Source organism: Lissotriton helveticus, chromosome 1_1 (assembly GCF_964261635.1).
Source record: "Lissotriton helveticus chromosome 1_1, aLisHel1.1, whole genome shotgun sequence".
Classification (NCBI taxonomy): Eukaryota; Metazoa; Chordata; class Amphibia; order Caudata; family Salamandridae; genus Lissotriton; species Lissotriton helveticus.
The window spans coordinates 1,056,454,345-1,056,470,654 of record NC_136057.1 but is presented as its reverse complement, the minus strand read 5'-3'; the positions used below and the strand labels follow the sequence as shown (position 1 = coordinate 1,056,470,654).

The window sequence follows — 16,310 nt, the reverse complement described above, 5'->3', positions numbered from 1 at the left end:
AAGGGCTGAGCACTCATCTGCTTCATGGGCAGGAAGGGAAGTAGGGGCTGACACACTTGAATAGGCAGTTCCCTTTTTCCACACAAAGGTCTGATTACCCCCTGCTGGAGCCAGGCCGGGGAAGGAAGGGCTTCTGAGCTCTTTAAAGACTCTTCTTTGCAGTCACTGCCACTTCAAAGGCATAACTGGGTATAATTACTGGGCCTCTGACCACACCAAGAGAGTACACTACTGGACCTGTAAAGAACTCTGCCAGGAGGAAGGACTGCGCTGCTGCTACAAGGACAGCTACTCTGCTGGACTGCTGCCCTGAAAGAACTGCTTTTCTACTCTACTGCCCTGCTGCCATCTGCCCTGCTGAATAAAGGACTTGACCCATTTCACTTGAACCCTGATTGACTCCAAGGGCATGCTGGCTTGCCCCTGTTGGGAAATCTCAGGGACATCAAAGATTTCCTACAACCCTGCAAAAGCACCTGGACTCTGCCATCTGTGAGTCCTGCCTTGCCAATGGGTGCCAATCCAGTCCTGGGCCCTTGGAAGTGACTTTCTCTGTGCTGGCCCAGCAGAATCCACGCATCAACAACTTTGCACTGATCGGAACAGTCGCATCTCCTTCCGTGCCAACACAGTTGCTGCTCGGCAACTGCCTCAACAGACTGCGCAGCTTGACGACGACAGACTGCACGGCTTGAGAATGGCGCAAGGCCTTCAACGAAAAGGAGTTCGTCAATTAAGTTTTGCTGACTATGCAGGTCGAAACCTACGCATCGCCTACATCCATGGGATTGACAACAACGCATTGCCTCCTCTGGTCCTTGCATCAGGTCTTCCACATCGATGCTTCCTCCTTCCAAGGTACTTTTTCAGCAGGACCTGCGTGAGAACTGTAGCCAACCTGCACTCCATTATGGTCAGCCTGAACTTTAGATTTACCCCGGTCTTGCATGACTATATAATCCTGGTTTGCGCTTTATGGCTCTAAGCACAGTAGTTTCATTTATTTAAAAAAAAATCATAACTCTGGTTCTAATTATTGAATTTGTGTTGCTTTGGGCTTGTTTTACTCATAAAATTATTGTCTATTTGTCTAACCCAATGTCGAGTCTTTTGGGGTATTTTAATTATGTTACGGCGTGTGTGTGTATTGCAAAAATACTTTACACATTGCCTCTTTAGATAAGCCTGACTGCTCTGTGCCAAGCTACCAGACGGTAAGCACAAGTTATCTATTAGTGTGTATCTAGCTTACCCTGACTAGAGTGGTGGTCCCTACTTGGACAGAGTGCATACCTCTGCCAACTAGAGACCTAATTTCTAATAATTATTATCATGACTTTCATGAAGTGTGAGCCAATCTGGTCCAAGTCTCCCAAAGGCAGTGATAATTGTTGGAAATTATAGATCATTTCTCTGAGGTTTACATACACATTTATAATAAGATTGCTCTCTACTGTCACATTGTCAAAGAACAAGGTGATCTTACAAGGCTGCAACCAGTCGCTTATTGGGAATACCTGAATAACCTATTTGCAATCCGGGTTGAGACCAAAGTAATTCGCTTCCTGAGTTGCATCCAGCAGTATTCGGAGCGGTGTATGAAAATATTTGAATAAAGTGAGGAACTGTTATTTTATCCCACGAAGCCAAGTTCCTGAAGCATAAAATATCATTCTCCTCCCAAAAAATGTCATATAATCCCAAATGTAGCAAATGTTTTAACACATGAACGTTCCAAACTACCAGGGATAGATTCTCAGAGCTGGACATATCCTAATTGAGATTACTTAGATCACAAATCTCTGAGCATGCTGAATCCTCCTCGTTCATTCATAACTATTGTTAGCACTCACCATAACAACAATATGCACATTTTCTACGACCTGCTCTACTACCCTATGTTGCTGATTACTAGCTCGCCCACCCTTAGTGACGACTACATATCTTGATCCCAACCCCACATGAAACTTCAGGAAGGAACTCGAATGCTGTTGTCTGACTTCAGAATGGGCACTATCCTAATTCCTGGGGAAGCTAACTCTTTTCCTGCTGCTATTATAATACTCTTAATAGTGTGGGGAAATAGTGTACCTTTAGTTATTTCTCTGGGCACTAACACCTCCGCAAATCCCACTCCTGGAAGTCTCCAGAATCAATGTGTTTTAGGGAGGAGCAGAATTTAAATGTCTCCAATAACTTGGATCTATTTAATGGCTTCATCTTCTGCCCTTTTTATCCTACTTTTGAAATATCAAAGTATATAACTAGAGAGTCATCTAGTACTTTTGATAGTACTTTCGATCCTTCACTGCACCTACCCATCTTTCAAGTAGAGCATATCCTGGGTCTAGCCATCTTTTCCCTAGAATTATTTTGATAATTGTAATTACTGTTACTGTACTGTGACTCTGTGTTGGCACCGGTAAACGACGACAACATTTCTATTTGTCTTTTACTACTGAACATATATAAACATAGCAGAAAGTAGTTGTTTTTCTATCATTACAGCACTAACCGAGGTGTTTGGGCTTACTCAAAAAAGCAGCACATTGGGCATCATGAACCTGCACTGCTCCACAGGGCTTTAAATTGCTACACTGTTTTGCAAGGGTCTGAAATCCCTAGCAGCTATTCCCTGTTGTTGTACACCCACAACACAGGGCTTTTAAAAACACGCATTGGCAAAGCTAAAATGCCTTGCCTGTGCGAGAGCTATTGGCTTTGGTAATGGATTTTAGCCATGTTGTACACCAATGTGGCTGCTGCTCAGCACAGCTTTAAGTTAGTGGCGTGAGGTATAGTGTGGTAGATTTGAGTGGGGGTAGAATGCGGTAGATTGGAGTAGCGTGGAGTTGGTAGATTATGTCCGACGCACTATGTCCGACACCTGGTGGAGCTGCTCTGTTCAGCTATTGAGGAGATCGGCCTTGGTTCATCCCCTGACCGTCACCTACCCAGCCGGACTTTGGGCACAGTTTTTCTCCCCGCCTCCCTGTCTCGCTCACCCCTCCCATCGTATTTCTGTTACTCTGCTTTTTCCTTGTCGCCTATCTTTCTAACTGTTGCCATTCAGCATTCTTTCGTTCTTTGTCTACTTCCTTTGCTCCTATCCCCTCTCACCTGAATCTTTCCCCTTGCCCGCTACACCGCCTAGACCCCTGTCCTTCTGTGCCCTTTGACTAAGCACTCCTTCTCCCCTTGTTGGGGAAATATCCAAGATATATACGCTGGAGTCTCAGCGTACCTGCGGAGAGAGTCCACAGCGTCAAGGGAGCTACTCACAATTGAGGTATGGTATGGCACCCCTTGCCAAAGCACTCCCTATCCCCTTTTTGGGGAAGAATCCAGTAAGTAGGCCTTGGAGTCTCAGAGACCCCTCTGAGAGAGTCCACTGCGCTTTGGGAGCCTCTCGCAACAGAGATGGGGAAATGATACCACTCCCCCTGGGATCACAGCTTACTGGTCTTTGGACACAGCTTTGACTCGTCTACCGGTTTGTGTCCCCCTCCCCCTCCTCTTACCATGCTGTGTCTCTAACCCTCCCCTCCTCTTTCCCTCCTCCATTCTCTGTCTACTTCCCCTGCTCCTACCCCCACCCCACTCCTCGGAATATCTCCCCTTGCCTGCTTTTTCCCTTACCTATATGTTCATTTTTATTTGTTTCAACCTTACTTGTCACTATGTTGCCCTGCTCTAATAACTGTGTAACCTTTGTAAAGATGTAACCTGCAATTATTGTCGGATACTCATGTAAAGCGCTCTGATACCTCCGGGTCTAGCCAGCGCTATATAAAACCTTTTAAATAAATAAAATAGATTGGGGTAGAGTGGAGAGTGACAGATTGGGGTAGAGTGGAGTAGGGTAGATTGGGGTACAATGTGGCTGATTGTAGTGGGGTAGAGTGAGGTAGACTGGAGTAGGGTAGATTGTACTGGAGCAGAGTGGGGTAGATTGGAGTAGAGCTGAGTGGGGTAGATTGGAGTACAATGGAGTAATTTGGAGTGATGGCGGAGTGGGGTAGATTGGGGTGGTGTTGGGTAGATTGGGATACATTGGAGTGGAGTGGGATGGATTGAGGTTGGGTAGGTAGGAGTGGGGTAGATCAAGGTAGTTTGCAGTAGAGTAGAGTGGGGTATATTAGTGTTGATGTTAGTGAAGTGGGGTAGATTGGGATAGACTGTAGTGGAGCCGATGGGGTAGATTGGGGTAGATCTGTGTGGGATAGATTGAAGTGCAATAGAGTAGATTGGAGTGAAGGTGGAGTGGAGTGAAATGAGTGCTTAATTTGAGCCGGTGTTTTCCAGTGCTGAGCACCGGTACTTAATCATCAACACCGGCGCTTTGCTCCAAACGCGAAGTGAGCGCCTGATGGGCGATCACCCACATATGGTAAGTATCTGGGTCTGTATGAGCGATGCGTGTACGTGCAGTTCCTAGAGGCCCATTGGTGAGCTTTGCCAGCTCGTGGGCCTGCACATTTATCAAAGAGACAATCAGTGACTCGCTAGGAGTAACCTGGCACAGGGACACTACGGGACACTACGGGACTACCTGTCAGGCTTGTGAGGAGACTCTATGCAGGGGACCTGGGACGCGAAGTGCCTCAGGCCCTCCAGCCCAACCGGACCTATTGCAGACCATTGGCCTCCTTGGGCCTGCATTCTTCTGGTTACTGCACAAACTCTCCGTATTTCATTTTTATGTAATTTTCAATAAATTGTAAATTGGTACGTGATGAGAGGTGTGCAATCCTTTTTTGTTTAACATTTGCAAAAGTTAAACATGTTTTTTTTCCTTTATTTTGCCACGTCTACAGAAAACAGTGACACATTAGGGCCCCTTAAATCAGAATTTAAATATTCTACATAAGATTCTCTTGTTAGTGCTCTGTTCCAGCCCAATATTCATAGTTCTTGTGGTCCCAGGCATTGCTTCATGAGGTGAATCCTACCTCGGGAGACAGGAAACTTTAGGAAAATGCTGCCAGTAATCCTCTGACCTCCCTCATCTGGGCACCCTGAGACGCCTGGCATTCCCAGCATCCCGCAATCACTGCCAAGCGCTTGTTGAAGGCCTGATAGCGAGCAAGGACTGGGAAGAGGAGGGGTAGCATTATCAGTGACGAAGATTACTATTAAGTAATGAGAATGGGACATAGTAGTGAGAGTTGCTGACTCAGCAGCAACATGGGGAATAACGTTCAATTCCTGACCTCGGCTCAACAATGTGTGTGAATCTCGGAAACACGCTTAATCTTCCTGCCCCAGTACTACAGAAAATGTAAAGCACTTGATTTCCCTTAGGCCAGGTGTGTGCTGTAAAAAAGGTTCCAACATTTTTTGGGAGTTTTATATAAAGCAAAATCAACCCTAGGTAGCCAAGCTCTTTACGTGAGCACTGGTTACATTACACAAGGACGCAATCATTTTTGGTAGGCAAGGGGAGATTAAGTTATTTGCCTAGAATCACAGGATGTTGAGCAGACGCTGAGACTCGAATCTGGATCCCAACTCGGAAGTTGACAGCTTTGGACATTAGGCCACATCTTCTCCCCCAATTCATGGTTCTGTTTTAGGCGGCACTAACAGGAGAAATGGACTGGTGCAAACTGCCTCCTGACGAGAGCCCTAGCACTTATTTATTTACAAATTAACCACTGGGTGGAATAGGGTAGTTTGGGGTGGAGCGGGGTGGGGCAGATCAGAATTGGGGTAGATTGGAATGGAGTGGGGTTGATTGTATTGGAGTGGGGTCACTGGATTGGAGTGGGGTGGATTGGGTAGATTCGAGTGGGGTAGATTGGTGTGGAGTGCAGTAGACTGGGGAGGGGTAGATAGAAGTGGGGTAGATCAAGGTAGATTGGTGTAAAGTAGAGTGGGGTAAATTGGGGTGGATTGGAGTGGAATGAGATTGAGTGGATTGGAGTGGAGTGGGTTTCATTGGATTGGAGTGGGGTCAGTGGATTGAAGTAGGGTGGACTGGAGTAGAATTGAGTGGGGTGGATTGGAGTGGAGTAGGGTATATTGGAGTGAAGTAGACTGGAGTTGAGTGGGGTAGATTGGGGTGGGGTAGATTGAGGTAGCGTAGAGATAGGCATATTCTAGTACATTGTTGAAGAGTTGGGTACATTGGAGTGTGGTGGGGTAAATTTGACTGGGGTAGAGTGGGTTAGTTTGGGGTAGATTGAAGTGGAGTGGTATAGAAAGATTTGGAAAAAACATTGGCGCAGGGACAGGCCTGGTACTCCTCGACTGTGCTTCTGTGTCCCATTTTGCATTCCATTTTAATTCAATAATGAGAAAACCGCCTCTCGTCACACGCGGCGCGGCGGGGGACAGCAGACGCTGCAGGCAGGCCGCGGGTGGGCTCCGCGAGCCTTGCTTAATTAATTGGTCGTATCAGGCGAGTCAGCGCTCATAGTCTATGGCGGGTGGGCTCCGCTTTTGGGGGCTTTACAGTCCGGGGCTCACCTTCGGCCGACGGGCCTGTTCTTCCGCGGGTGGGCACCGCGATGGCTTCTACGTCCTCATAGGGCAGCGCCACGGCAGGGCGGTCCACGGCAGGCTGGAGAGGTGCGGGTGGGCTCCGTTCACCTCTTCTTCTTTTCCTCCAGGCCCAGGGCTCTTCACACGCCTCGTGGGCCTCGCGGCGGCCGGCTTGACTCTTCCCAGGGGTGTGCCTTATTTGCAGCAGGCAGCTCCCCTTTCCTTTTTCCTTCACAATGTTTTTGTCATGGCTGGCACGCGTGGCATCGCGTTACTGCCTCGTCGCCATTGTAAAGGGCTGTGATGGGCCCTAGGACCTCATGCTGGCAAGCACACATATGCTGACACAGGACACACTGGAGGTCTGGTGCAACTGGCCCAGAGCACGTGGGCTCGGCCTCTTTTATTACTCCTGTGTCACCTGACCAGTGACATCAGTGGTGGGTGGGTGTTCAGTGTAGTTACAGGCTTCAGCACTAGAATGCTGACTTCTGCTGGGCATTACAATGAGCACCTGCATAAACCTAAAACACTACAGGAGAGCATTCAAATGAAGACAGCAGATTGCTGCAAAGTCTCTTTTGAATGTATTTCTGTCATCTTGCAGGTGGTTTGTTTTTGTTTGAGTTTTATGTTTTTTTTGCAAAGAGGGTACACCCTATCTAGCCTGGTAAGAGACATCAATCTCAGGTGACAACAGAAAAGATCTCATTAGGGTCTTCAGGTCCACCACCCATTTGCCTTTACCCAGCATGAATGATTACTGAAGTGCAATATGTCTGTCTCTTCTGAGATATATTTGGCTGTGACTGTGTTCAAACTTGTCTTTTAGAGGAAGGGATCTTTCATATGTTCAATCAATCAATCAATCAGGAGCTTATATAGCGCGGCTACTCACATGTGTCTTTCCCTGTTTCTCCAAGATTTTGAGATCTTTGTAAAGAAAATGCGAGAAGCAGAATCCCTTCCTTTGTCGTGGGCTGCTGTCACTTCCTCCGATTACATTGGTGGGTTTCCTGCCACGGAGATGAGAACATCTTTTGGCATTCATTATTTGTAGTTTAACTCTTTACCTTTCCATTTCCTAGAATGAGGTTTCTTCTAAATTATGCAAATCATGTTCCAGAACCACGATGTCCATGCTCAAGGATGTCCTGTGTGATCTTCTAAATGTAACAACTTTGCAGAAATTGCTTTTATTCTTGGCAAAGGACAAAGCAGATAATTGCTCCTGATTGTTTTTTTAATCCTTCTTCTAGTCCACGTTTGAGCTCTTGGGATTTGTTGGTTCTTCTGTTCCAGAGGAACTCTGCATAATTAAGGACCTGCCGTCACTTGCTAATGGAAGTCTGGCGTGCCTGATTATGAGGCATTAGAGCCTAGGAAATCTTCCACTTCTCTTGGAATCACCAAAATAGGCTTTTTACTTCTTACTATGTTCATTCAGAAAAAGTATCAATAAAAAGTTCACTTACTTGCTTAACGATCGGCAAGTGATATTTTGGCGGTTTATAGCACCCTAGATTGGGTCTGGCTGTGTTCGTCTAAAACAGTCTTTAATTAAGTCACAATACTCAGCCAAGGAAGCAAAGACAAAAAGGGAAATACTCCTAATGGAGAACAGTTGTAGAGAATCAATCAATCAATCAATAAGAATACTTGTAAAGCGCGCTACTTACCCGTGAGGGTCTCAAGCGCTGAGGGGAGGGGGGGGGGATGCTGCTACTGCTCGAAGAGCCAGGTCTTGAGGAGCCTTCTGAAGGTGAGTAGGTCTACCGTATATGGGTGGGGAGGGTGTTCCAGGTCTTGGCGGTGAGGTAGGAGAATGATCTGCTGCCGGAGGTCGTCCGTTAGATGTGGGGGACAGCGGCGAGAGCGATGCTGGCGGAGCGGAGCTGGCGGTGGGGGTGTGGAAGCTGAGTCTGCTGTTCAGGTAGGCTGGTCCGGCGTTGTGGAATGCTTTGTGTGCGTGGGTGAGGAGCTTTTTTTTTTTTTTTGTAAGACCTTTATTAGCATTAGTCAGTGAATACACAGCCGTAAGCCTACAACCCGGGGGCCGGCTGCAACGTAGTAACAATGAAATCAAAAGAGGTAATAAACATTATGGTCAGCATATCAATTCGTACCGCCCCTTATCCAACCTCGCCTTGTGGTGTAACGCATTACCTTGAGTCTTACATTTTGTAATTTTATAGATAACAAACAGTAGAGAAATAACTTAACTCAGAGACCTAAGATAGAGACCATCACAATATGGACCTGTATACATTGCAATCAGTTCAACCCCCCCCAGTACACTCAAATAGAGAGTCTCAATCTATATATGATGTTTTCCTCCACATGACTGCACAGATGGACAGTCTACACTTCTGTGTCCTCACTCAGTGAGTTTATATAGTCTGTTAGGAAACACCAAAAATTCTTGGGCCTAGATCTCTCAGGGAGGTTTTCCTCGTAAGTCATTAACTTATCCCGACAACCTGACATGTCATGGAGCCATATAGACTTTTTGGGCACTTTCTTACTGTGCCAGCACTGCGCAATCTGTCGTTTGGCCAGCAATAAGGATATCACACAGAATTTACGTTTAATTGCCCGGAATTGTGGCACAATACCAAGCAGGCAGGTTTTTATTGTGCATTCCACTTCCGCCTCTAGCATGATAGTGAGCGTGTCAGTAATGTCCATCCAGTATTTCCGTATTTCAGAACAGTACCATGCCAGATGTGTAAAGTCCGCACCTTCTCTGCCACATCGTTTGCATCTATCTTCGCCTTGAAGCCCGAACTTAAGCATTTTTGTAGGCGTATAGTATGCCTGATGGATGAATTTATAGTGTATGATTCGTAAGTTCCCATTAGGGGTGAGTATTTGTGTCATTGCACAGGTCTGTTGCCATTCTACATCAGTTAACGGATTCTCTAGTGCCATGTCCCATCGTGTCTTAGCCTTCTCAGCGGTTTGTGCTATCTCCGCCTGTGCTGTTGCGTATAACCTTGACACTAGGTGCGATAAGTCCCGTGTTGTGATAATCAGTTGTAGCGGGGCCAAGCTATCTGGTTCGGTGGGAAATGTGGGGTAATGTTCTTTCAACGCGCGTGTTAATCTATAGTATGTGAAGCGAAATAGGGGTGACTTATTCTGAATATACGTTAAGTGTTCAATGTCCAAAAAAGCGCCCTCTTGAAACAGATCTCCCATACTGTCTATGCCTGCTTTCTGTAGTAGGGACATACCCACCTTTTCGCCTGTGACTGACAGTGCCTGATGGTGGTGTAAAGGCATCGCTGGTGCATATAACGGGCGCTTGCGTGCCAATTGACCAAGTTTGCGCCAGGCTTTTACTGTGGTGTCAATGGTGTTGATGTCTTTCGCATGTAAAGGTGGTCTCGCATGGGATATGATTGCTGTTAAAGGAATAGGATCTGCGTCTCCGTTTTCTATGGCCGTGTGGGTGAGATATGGTGTCTCATGATACCAGTAAGCTGCATATTGTGCTTGGGCATATAAGTAATATAGGAGGAAGTCCGGTACCCCGAATCCACCACATACATACGGAAGAGTCAAAGTCTGAAGATCTATGCGAGCCTGTTTGCCTGCCCATATTAGCATCAGGACCAGTGATTTGATACGGCGAAATATCTCACCAGGGGGTGTGATTGGAATGTTGTTAACGAGGTACAACAGTTTGAGTAAAATAGTCATTTTCACGACCGCTATACGATCCGCTAAGGACAGAGGCAATTGGATCCAGCGCTGTACTTTGTCTTCCGCCTTGGATATTGCTACCCCATAATTAGATCTTATGACTTCTTCTGGATCCCTATGGTACATTACCCCTAGATATCGAATTGGACCTTGTTGCCATTCCAGTGGGAAGTCAGTGTCGAAGGGAGTGGTGGTATCTGTTAAGGGAATGATGAAGGACTTGGTCCAGTTGATTGCCAGTCCGGAATGCCCACCAAATTTAATGTATTCTCTGAGTAAGCCGTTCAGATGCGTGGCTGGATCGCGCACATATAGCAGCATATCGTCTGCATAAAGCGATATATGCAGTGGTCTCGATTTGAACCTTAGAGCGGATTGCTTGTAATTTTGTCGCACTATGCAGGCCAAGGGTTCTAGAGCCAGCACGAAAAGTAATGGTGACAGAGGGTAACCTTGCCTGGTGCCACGTTCCACGTTAAAGGGCTCAGATATATAGCCGTTTATTCGGACTCTAGCGCACGGTTTGGTGTATAGTAGCGAAACCCACTGGACGAAGCGCCTGGGAAAACCCATTCTGTTTAAAATAGTAATCATGTAATTCCATTCAATGGAGTCGAACGCCTTGGCGGCATCGAGCATGACCGCCACGGCTTTTACGGATGGTTGAAGGTAGTGAGACAGAGCAAATAAGGACCGTGTATTGTGGGACGTCGATCTCGTGGGGATAAATCCGGACTGATCTGGGAGGACCAAATGTGTCATCAGTGGGGATAGGCGAACCGCCAGCAACTTTGCGAGTATTTTTGAATCTACATTAATGAACGATAGTGGTCTGTAGGAGTCACACTCCTCCGGGTCCTCGGAGGGTTTTAAAAGGGCGATGATCATCGCTTCGCGGAGTGTGGGGGGGAGTATGGACTTCTCAAAAGATGTACCAAACATGTCTACCATGTAGGGCGCAATAATATCAGAAAAGTGTTTATAGAATTCATTAGTGTACTCGTCGGGACCAGGCGCTTTGCCATTGGGAAGTGATTTAATCACTTCAGTCACCTCCTCCACTGTGATGGGCATAGCTAGAAGTTCTCGTTGTGCATCCGACAACCAGCCTATTGCTACATTCTCCAGATATTGAAGAATCTCATCCGACGATGCTATTGGCTGTGATTTGTACAGCGTACCAAATGTAGAATATCTGCGGATTGTGTCTGCAGTTCCCCATCTTTCGATTTAACGCGAAGAATGGCCGAGTGACTCCTTCCTTCGCATATTTTCCTTGCTAGAGTCCCCCCTGGTCTGCCCCCCTCCCCGAAGGTTCTAGCAGTGTGTTTGCGATCTAGGTATTTTATTTCATCGACCGCAAACGTGTGATGTTCAGTGTGTAGTTGGCGTAGTTCTGCTAAGAGTGCGATATCCTGCGTGTCTTCAAAGGCCAGTTCTATTTCCCTCATGCGTGCTTCGCAGTGCTTAATCTGACGTCTAATGTGTTTTAAGATTCCTATAGTGGTGCCTATGCATGCGCCCCTTGTCGTGGCTTTGAAGGCTTCCCATAGGAGGCCTGGATCCTCAATTACTGGTGAGTTAATTTGGAAATATTCCTTGATTGCCTTTCTTATTGTGTCTGTATAAACAGTATCAGAGAGGGCTTGTGAATTGAACCTCCATTGAAACGGGGGTGGTGTGTAATGTGGTAGCACGAGTTGAAGTAAAACAGGATTGTGGTCTGAAAGCGTGCGCGGTAAAATCTGCACTCCCTTTGTCCATAAAGCAATACTATCCGCGCCTAACCAGTAGTCCAGGCGAGACCAGCTGCTGTGAACCGCTGAGACGTGGGTGGCACCTGGTTTGTTAGCATACCGATGCCTCCAGATGTCAGTTAATGACAGATCCTTCAGCATGTGTCCTATCGTCGTCCTCGCTTGTTTATGTTGTTCTGAAGAGTTAGGGGATCGATCCAGCCCGTCCACCAGAGTCACGTTCCAATCTCCCCCGCATATGATATGCGTGTTTGTGAATGATTGTAAGTGTCCCCATAGTTCTCGAAAAAACTCTGGTGTATCTGTATTTGGGCCATATACATTAAGGAGTGTTATGTGCTGTCCACGTAACGTGCCGGATACTATCACATATCTGCCATTGGGGTCTTGCGTGACTTTATGCGCTGTGAAGTTTACTCCCTTACGAATCAGTGTGATTACTCCTCTCGAATAAGAGGAATAGGAAGCTCTATAAGACGATTCCGCCCACCGTGTACCCATATGTTGATGTGTGCTAGGCGCAATGTGAGTTTCCTGCAATATTGCTACATCGATGTCCCACCTGTTTAAATAGGCAAATACCTGCCGGATTTTCTTTGGTTGAGTGAAGCCTCTAATATTCCACGTGAGGAAGTTCAGGTGTGTTCTACCTGTATGTCCAATATCCTGAGTCATCTATAAGGCCGTAGTGAACCATCCAGAAGTAAGCAATAATCAGGGTTGAAAGCAGAACCCATCGCAATGCAATTATATACATCAGAGTCATCAAGCCTATGCCATAAATGACCTTGTGTCATGATACGTCTCAAAGCATTTGGTCTCTCTATACAAACAAAACCCTCATTCCCACCCATCCCACCCACTCCAGCACCCCAAACCTGCCGAAGCCATATTCCCTTCGAGGACATACCCTTCAAACCAGAACAATTCAAACTATTACCCATACAATAGAACTTGTTTTGGGTGTTACCCTTGCGGAGGACCGTTTGGGGCACAACTCTGCACCCGACCTATCGGATGTGAACGACACTCTCAACAGATGTCCCATACTTGTTTGGTGTGTCTGTTCGCCCACAACCCCCCACCCCGCCAATAACAACTGTAGCACGAACTGTAAGCAAGCACAAATGCAGTCATCTAGTACCCATCACATATACAGTAGTATGATAAGCGAAATTGGGGCTACCTTTCAGCGTCAGTGATAATCAGCACAACGCCCCCAGCATGTTAATTTCACAACATTCATATATCAGCATACAGTTTCGGGTGCACATAAGTGCGTGAGATAAATCGTGTCATCGTACAACACATGTTTGTAGACCCCATCGTCCAAGGGATTGCACCCTCCACAACCCATAGCTGAGGCGCGATTAGGGTGTACTAGTGATTGGAGTGAGAATGGGTCCTTGATCTTTCTACGGTACCGTGCAGTACAATAAAGAGGCTAGCGATGATTACTAGGACAGCGCGCTGGAACACCAGTGTTTGCGGCCTGCAAGAGCAAAGTTAGGCGTTGAATATTGTGTGATACTGCCTCCCGCCAGTCACCCCAGGTCTATTTAGCTGTACCCTTACTGAAATCTAGAAGGTGATTCGGGTGGTTACCCAGTACATGCAATGTTCGCTGCAGCAGTTAGTTCGTCACACCCACAATCACAGAACAAACCATAGTTCACTGTTAATGACGATCCCAGGAACGTGCAAAGCTGGCCTGCGAATATGAAGAGTCTTACCGCAGGTCTCTGGTAGGTCTCACCGGTACAGTTAGTCCGAGTCTTGATGCTGGCCCCCATGTTCATTGTTCCTTCGTTCTTGTATAACTTTTTTGACGAATTCCTGTGCTGCCTTAGGTGAGGGTAGCAGCACCGCCTTGTCGTGCCATGTAACGCGTAGTCTGGCCGGGTATAGCATGGAATAACTGATATTGAGCTCCCTGAGTTTGGCCTTGACGGATGTGAATTCCTTCCTGGCCTGTTGCACTGCGACGGTATGGTCCGGATAAAATTCCAGAGAATTGCCTTGGTGGGGGATTTTCCCCTTTTCGCGTGCAAGTCTGAGGATGGTATCTCTGTCGCGATAATTCAATATCCTCGCCACAATTGGCCTCGGCGTCGCTCCAGGTGGTGGACGAGGCGCCAGGGATCTGTGTGCACGTTCTACAATAAATACTGGCGACAGCGCTTCTGCTTCGAAAAGATCCTTGCACAGGTTTTCCACGTATAGTTCCATACGTCCGGTGTTGGTCGTCTCCGGCAAACCTGTAATGCGCACGTTATTGCGCCTCCAGCGAGCTTCCAATTCCTCCTCCTTCGCCTTAATCACCTCAAGGATGCGTTCCATACCAGTGCATTTGGTGGTAGACGTACGTGCTTCATCTTCCACAGCTGATAGGCGTGTTTCTGCTTGGTCCTGGCGTTCACCGTGTTTCTCTTGTCTTGCAGCCATGCCATCCATTCTGCATGTCAAGTTATCCAGTTTGCCGTTAATATCTTGTAAATTCGCCTGGATGGCTAACAATATTTTCTCCATGTTGCTGTTCGGCGCCGTATCGGCTGCCCCATCGTTGTCCGTCATGGTCTCCGAGGGTTTGGTCACTTTCCTGTTGTCAAAAGACAGTTTTTGCTGTTGTTTGTCCGGCTTCCCCATCGCCACTGTCTGTGGGGTAGTTGCCTTCGTCGCGGGGCCTGACGCCCTGGTGGTTCTTGCTGCCGCCGCCGTCTTGATCAAGAAGTTGAAGGACACAGCCAAGGTCTCTGTGCGCGTGTGTAATCGGGGTACCTCGATCCCCCCTGACCAGGCGTGTCCACGATGCCCCGTGTCTCCTGAGCTGCGTCCAGAGGAGGCACAGTATTTCCGTGGCTGTCCGATAATTGCAGGGAGTGCAAAAGTCTCACCTATACATCCCAATGGGAGATGGGGGGGGCTGTGTCGCTTCTAGTGGCGGAGCTCGCACAGGAGCGAAGGCAAACTATTACCCCAATCCTCCTCACAGTTTCCTCGGGGTCAGGGGAACTCGGCCGCAAGCGTGAGTATTGCTAGCAACTTCGCGCCAATTTGTGTCTGTTATTTTCATGTTTGTTAGTGACCTGTAGTGTTCGAATTGTTTATCATGAAGCAGCCTGCATCCGGCCACCGCTAGTGCAATCGCCGCTAGTGTTTTACAATAAACAGATAGGGCACCTCAGTAAGTGACATCTCGTACCTCTGGTACCGTTCGGTGCCAAGAATTGTATTTGCCGAGCTTCAGCTCCATGGGCGCCGCCATTTTGCTTCCTGTACTGCCGGGATCGGTGAGCTAAATACAGAATGTCACCTGTGTTCCAGCGTGCGGGAGAGGGCTGTCTGCTGCAGTTGTGCTCTCGTCTTGCCCCTACCAGCCTTTAATGCAGTCGCGACCGTTTCAGAGCTTATTCAGCCGCAGCAGACGCATCCAGGTCGGTGATCCCGCACTCCGCCATCTTGTCCGCACCGCTGTCCCGCACTAGGTTCATCGCGGATTTCTGCCTCTACCTCGGGGAGTATTCAGTTCATGTTCAGTCCGCCGATGCCCGGTACATTCCTACACCCGAGGATCTGATTAATGGGCGGAATGGTGGGGCCAAAAGCGGGGACAGACCATATCGTTTGTGGTCGTCCGGCGGAGCTGTGAGCTTACACAGCCATTCCGCTGTGCGCCCCCTAGCGCCTCTGTGGGTGAGGAGCTTGAAGGTGATCCTCTTGTCGACAGGGAGCCAGTGTAGGTCTCCCAGGTGGGGGGTGATGTGGTTGCGGCGGGGGATGTTGACGATCAGTCGGGGGGAGGCGTTTTGGATGCGTTGTAGTCGTCGTAGGTGTTTGGCTGGGATTCCTGCGTAGAGTGTGTTGCGGTAGTCCAGTCTGCTGCTGACGAGGGCCTGTGTCACCGTTCTTCTTGTTTCGGTCGGGATCCACTTGTAGATCCTGCGGAGCATGCGGAGGGTGTTGTAGCAGGAGGAGGAGACGGCATTGACCTGCTTAGACATGGAGAGGGAGGAGTCGAGGATGAAACCTAGGTTGTGTGCGTGGTCGGTGGGTGTTGGTGCTATTCCCAGTGTGGTCGGCCACCAGGAGTCCTTCCAGACTGAGGGGGTTGGTACGAGGATGAGTACCTCTTTCTTGTTGAGTTCATCTTCAGGCGGCTGCTTCTCATCCAGTCGGCGACGGCCTTCATTCCCTCGTGGAGGTTGGTTTTGGCGGTGTGTGGGTCCTTGGTGAGAGAGAGGATGAGCTGGGTATCGTCGGTATAGGAGATGATGTTGAGGTCGTGATGGCGGGCCCCTTGTGCGAGGGGGGCCATGTAGATGTTGAACAGCGTCGGGCTGAGGGATGAGCCTTGGGGGA

General features: G+C 48.0%; 1 protein-coding gene across 1 annotated transcript in view; it reads left to right on the top strand.

The window, feature by feature from the left end:
• LOC144820736 (natterin-3-like) overlaps positions 1–16,310 on the top strand; it is a 61,446-nt gene that overhangs the window by 28,127 nt on the left and 17,009 nt on the right. The window lies entirely within an intron of this gene.